This window comes from Ambystoma mexicanum, chromosome 4p (assembly GCF_040938575.1).
Source record: "Ambystoma mexicanum isolate Mex_15411 chromosome 4p, UKY_AmexF1_1, whole genome shotgun sequence".
NCBI lineage: Eukaryota > Metazoa > Chordata > Amphibia > Caudata > Ambystomatidae > Ambystoma > Ambystoma mexicanum.
The window spans coordinates 29,966,573-29,972,572 of record NC_090927.1 but is presented as its reverse complement, the minus strand read 5'-3'; the positions used below and the strand labels follow the sequence as shown (position 1 = coordinate 29,972,572).

The 6,000-nt window shown below is 49.2% G+C and overlaps 1 protein-coding gene across 1 annotated transcript in view; it reads left to right on the top strand.

The window, feature by feature from the left end:
* The first annotated feature begins 1,823 nt into the window (after nucleotides 1-1,823).
* Nucleotides 1,824-6,000, top strand: part of LOC138452929 (zinc finger protein 777-like) — a 161,080-nt gene continuing 156,903 nt past the window's right edge. Inside the window, exon 1 of the mRNA XM_069605290.1 lies at nucleotides 1,824-2,097. The gene's annotated coding sequence lies outside the window, so the exon portion shown is untranslated. The remainder of the gene's footprint in view (nucleotides 2,098-6,000) is intronic.

The following is a 6,000-nucleotide window of genomic DNA, read 5'->3' as shown; positions in this document are numbered from 1 at the left end:
TCACTCATGGCACCCCTGGCCCATCACGCTCGCACTGGTGGGTGGAAGGTTAGGGGACCATTTTGGTGTGCGCACAAACTGCGCGGTTCTCCTGGATTCTGGCGCGCATGTGGGCTTTTTGGCCATCTTGGATTTTCTAAGCCCACAGCACCAAATGTTGCAGCTTCATGACTCAAACGTGGGTCAAGACACCTGACACACAACAAGAGCAGAAGGAGAATTCAGAGGCAGCAGCTGCCGGGATCTAATCTGGAAGGCTGCTGCAGAGTCCTCCACAGCGTTAGTTCGGGCAGCAGCAGCAGAGTGAAGCAGCCAGTCGGATCCTCACAGGCAGCACAAAGCCAAAGGTCAGAGAGGCAAAATGCTTGCCTGGAATAGCCCCTGAGGAGACTGTCATGTTCTAGCGGCGCTGGCTCATTTAGTGCAGCCAGTGCCCGCGTAGTATAGTAATGCGAGTGTTGTGAGGTGGGGGAGGCAGATGAAACAAAGGAGCTGGCGGGTGGGCGGGTGTGTGGATGCTTTTGGCATAGCTCTCAACTCACCCGCTTTTGGAGGGTGTCACCTGCTTTGAAACAGTGGAATCACCCGCCAAGTCCCTCATACGCCCATTCACTTCTATGGGCCTCTCACACGCCAAAAAGAAAATCGGGTGTTTTCACCAGCCTTGCTGACAAAAGAGGTTGAGAGCTATGCATTTGGCGGGTCATACCCGCCAAAAGCGGGTGAGTTGAGAGCTATGGCTGTGGCTATGGATTGGCTGCAGGAGAGGAGCAACATAAAGCCAACCCTCCCGATTCAGGCGGGAGGGTCCCGATTCTTGGATGAAAAAGATTATTTTTTTCTTACTCCCACCTGAAATAATCAAAACCCCCATGCAATCCTATGGGGAAATTCCTTTCTCCTGCTTTCGGGAGCAGAAACTCCCTCCTAGGTGGTCGAGAATGCTGGCATGTATGAAGCAAGAAAACAGGAAAACTTGGAGACTCCATGAAGTGGACCCTCAGGAGGCAGGTGTTTTTGCTGGTTTCCTGGAGGAGCATAGAGACTGGAGAAGGACTCCAGGAGGGTTCCGTGTAATAATGTACCCGCAAAAATGTCTCCTGACAAAAATGTTGCTGTTTTTTTGCGGAGACATTATTATATTGAACATGCGGGGGACATCCCTGCAACCCATCCCCATACATAATGTCACCATGTATAATGTCGCCAATGGCTTTTCCAGGAGACATTATGTATGGGGACATTATTACCTGATACCCTCCAGGAGACACCCGTCCAAAGAGTGTGAATTGAGAGCTATGCTGAGATATCATCCAAGCTCCTGAGTTTAGCAGCTATACGTTGTTTAAACGAAAAGGTATGCGTTATATTCACTAAGAACAATTAAAACAGTGTTAACATATTTGTATAAAGTACTGGAACTTCAAACAGTAAAAAACAATAAAAGTAGTGCAACTGCATTCCTGTTAGTGCCCGCTGACTTCGACCTCTGGTCCTAGTGCTAATATAGGAATTTGTGAAGCCTGGAGCAGCAGATGGCAGTTCAGTGCCCACACCCAATATGGCCGCCCCCGTGGGGCCTTTTACGCCCTCATCCAACATGGCGGCGTGTGCTCTTAACCCCCGTGGGGCCTTTTACGCCCTCATCCAACATGGCGGCGTGTGCTCTTAACCCCTTACACAGGCTATAACAGGTTCGCGGCTTTACAGATCCGAGTCAGTTCATGAACTGCATGAATATTAAAACATTTATATGTATTCAATTACATTTTTCTTAAAAATGTTTTAAACAGTAAAAATAGCCCAAGTAAGAAACGCCGGCTGCGCACGCGCACGCTCCTGCGTCCGTCTCGAGACTTGCAGCGGGTGCGTGAATCCTCGCTGCGCACGCGCACGTCAATGAGCGCAGGCGCGACGGTGTGCGCATGCGCGCTAGTGGCTGATGGCCGGTACTGAGGGGTCTAGTGGGGGGTCTGGGGCACAAAGGGCTGTATGTGGAGCTGCAGTGGCCGGAGCCGGAGGCAGTGAGGCGCTGGAGAGGAGCGGGCCCTGCGAGCCTGGCACTGAGCCCGCCCATCTGCCGGGGAGAGAGCCCAGGTATGGAGCCCCCCCCAGCCTACATCTAGCAGCCCCTCCCCCCGGCCCGCCTGGAGAGCAGCAGGGCCCTGTCCTTCATCAGGCAAACCCCCTGCTATGCATGCTGGGACCCCCGTATATTATCTGATCCCAGGCTGCACGTCCACACCGGTGCATCTGCAGAGGTCGGGTCACCTGCGATGCCTTCACACAATCCCTATGAGCCTGCACATCCCAGCATGCATGCATGCATGCAACAGGCTGGAGACATGTGGGCCCTGCACACTTCTGCCTCACCCACTGCTGTGTCTGCTTGCTGCCCCATTACTCCTTAGCCATGAGCACAGCCTGTAGACTGACCCCCCTGTTCTGCACTGAGCAGTCTGTAGACTGCCCCCTATTCTGCACTGATCACAACCTGTAGACTGCCCCCTACTCTGCATTGATCACAGCCTATAGACTGCCCCCCGTTCTGCACTGAGTGCAACCTGTAGGCTGCCTCCTATTCTACACTGTGCACATCCTGTAGACTGCCCCCTGTTCTGCACTGATCACAGCCTGTAGACTGCCCCCTGTTCTGCACTTATCGCAGCCTGTAGACTGCCCCCTATTCTGCACTGATTGCAGCCTGTAGACTGCCCCCTATTCTGCACTGATTGCAGCCTGTAGACTGCTTCCTATTCTGCACTGATTACAACCTGTAGACTGCCCACCTATTCTGCGCTGAGCGCAGCCTGTAGACTGCCCACCTATTCTGCGCTGAGCGCAGCCTGTAGACTGCCCCTATTCTGCGCTGAGCGCAGCCTGTAGACTGCCCCTATTCTTCACTGAGCACAGCCTGTAGACTGCCCCTAATCACTGAGCACAGCCTGTAGACTGCCCCCTATTCTGCACTGAGCACAGCCTGCAGATTACCCTCCATTCTGTACTGATCACAGCTTGTAGACTGCCCTTTATTCTGCACTGATCACAGCCTGTAGACTTCCCCCTATTCTGCACTGAGCACAGCCTATAGACTGCCTCTATTCTTCACTGAGCACAGCCTGTAGACTGCCCCCTGTTCTGTACTTATCATATCCTGTAGACTGCCCCCTATTCTGCGCTGATTGCAGCCTGTAGACTGCCCCCTATTCTGCACTGATTGCAGCCTGTAGACTGCTTCCTATTCTGCACTGATTGCAACCTGTAGACTGCCCACCTATTTTGCACTGAACGCAGCCTGTAGACTGCCCCTATTCTTCACTGAGCACAGCCTGCAGATTGCCCTCCATTCTGTACTGATCACAGCCTGTAGACTGCCCCCTATTCTGCACTGGGCACAGCCTGTAGACTGCCTCCTATTCTGCACTGGGCACAGCCTGTAGACTGCCCCCTATTCTGCACTAGGAACAGCCTGTAGACTGCCCCCTATTCTGCACTGATCACAGCCTGTGGACTGCCCCCCCATTCTGCACTGGGCACAGCCTGTAGACTGCCCCCCCATTCTGCACTGATCACAGCTGTAGTATCATAATATAGTATCATAATCCCAATCATAGTACAGAGACAGCCCTACTCGATCTGATGATACAAATGGACGCCACCAGAGATGCAGGCAAACTCTGCCTACTAATACTATTGGATCTCTCAGCGGCATTCAATTTGGTCGACCATGACAAACTCTGCCGTACGCTAGCAAATAATTTCAATCTGTCTAAGGATGCCGCAGACTGGATCAAATCATTCCTAGCAGACGGGACATCGAGTGTCCATCGGCAAAGAATCAGCTGACCCTATACCAGTTCTATAGGCGTCCCGCAAGGTTCTTGTCTATCGCCTACATTGTACAATGCTTATATTAAGCTTCTCTTCGCAGCCCTGGATGCCATGGGTGTCGTCTACACCAACTTTGCAGATGACACCCACATCCTTATCCCACACACAGCCAATCACGAGCAAGAGTCTATGCTCATCAATCAATCAAACGTACTCAATTATCCAAAACTGGATGGCTAACAATAGCCTCTGCCTCAATGATGACAAAACAGAGCTACTTATAATAGGCTCACTCTCCAATATTAATACGCTTCAGCCAGCTTACAAATCATGTCATTGATGGCACCACAATCCCGGTACTTAAACAAGTGACGCCACTTGGTGTCTACTTAGACGCCACTTTAACTATGTCAAAACAAGTTAACACACTACCTCTACTTCTTACACGTCCAAACTTATTTCTCTCAGTCATAAATTTCTCTCGCCTAATAACTGCGTGACATTAGCAAGAACACTCATATTATCGAAGCTTGACTACTGTAACACCCTTTTCCTCAGCACCTCCCAAACCAATATAGCCAAACTTCAGCTTATGCAGAATAAAGCTCTCCGAGCTGCCCTAGGCATAACACAAATCTGAAGATAATCTCAAATATCCAAAGAGATAACCACTGGCTCCCCATCCAAGCTAGGATACTATTCAAAACTCTTAGTATTAAACACAAATGCATTACGAACAAAGCCCCCAAATACCTCATCAATACAGTCCTGATGAAATCTCAGACCAGACTTCTCAGATCCAACACTAATGCTCAACTCGAAAGCCCCCGATACAAAAGAGAGCAATCTGGGGGCAGCAGTTTCAAGGTCCTTGCTCCCAAACATTGGAATTCCCTACCCACCAACATCAAGAATGAAAAATCCTACCCACAATTAAAAAAAGCACCGAAAACCTGGTTATTTAATCAATACTAAACTGAACAATTGTTATGTCCATTGTATATAACATTACCCTTGTCTGCAATATTATTGTTCTATAATTAAGCCTGTTTTTATGCACTGTCTGTAACTATGCCGTGATACCTCCGGGTCTGGGTGTATTATAAATGTAATAAATAAATAAAGCTGTAGACTGCCCCCTATTCTTCTGCACTGAGCACAGCCTGTAGACTGCCCCCTATTCTGCACTGATCACAGCCTGTAGACTGCCCCCCTGCATGCTCTCCTTTGTGTTTACAAACTTTAGCCCGAATGATAAGGACACGGATTGTAATTTTGAACTTTTGCCGGTAGTACTTGTGCCCTCTTAATGTAGGTGATCTGAACTGAATCCATGCGCAGTTTAAATGTGATGCATACAAATGGAACACAGCAAAACAAAAGGGGTGGTGGCTGGAAGGTTTCAAATTAATCTTAACCTGGCATTGCCCTGGGCAACCCTCTAGACAATCGTTCCTCCTGCCAAGCCATTACAAAAAAGGAAAAGACCATATGCACATTTTGAACTAATTATGTGCTAGCTCCCTGCTCCCGTCTCCCTTCTCTTGTATTCTGCTCCCCATGTTATGAATGGGTTTTTGAACTTTGTACTAGCTCCGTGATACCTCTGGGTCTGGGCGCTTACAACAAATGGAATAAATAAATGGAGAGAGCAGAGTTTCTGGACTGATCCTTGCTGGATGATGGGGACCTAGGTGGGTTCAGAGGTTTGTGAGTTTCATGAGATTTTAAAGGATCAACCTTCCAGGTAGGAGGTTATCCAGGCAAGAACAGATTTGCAAAACCAAAGTTCCCGGAGAGAGAAGAGAAAAGTGGGCGACGGTAGTTGGCACCAGACAACATCAGAGTTTGTGCCGCTGTCAGAGGGCAACATAGAGCATGTTGGAAGATGACACTTCACAGACATACTGGCTGGCATGCAGAGTTTACTGTTTGGAGTGTGTCTGACTGGGATCAGAATTAAGCATTGAGCAAACGTCTAAAGCCGCTTGGGGTGTCTGGCATTGTGCAGTAATCAGGAGCTACCTTTGGGAAGCTAGGCGCTAATAGGATGTAACTTTTACCGAAGATGCAAACTACGCATTTTTCCATTCTTGAAATATGTACAAATAATGGCTGTTGGGATGTTTTTTCAAAGTAAATACCTGGGGTAGGACTTGGAAATGTCAC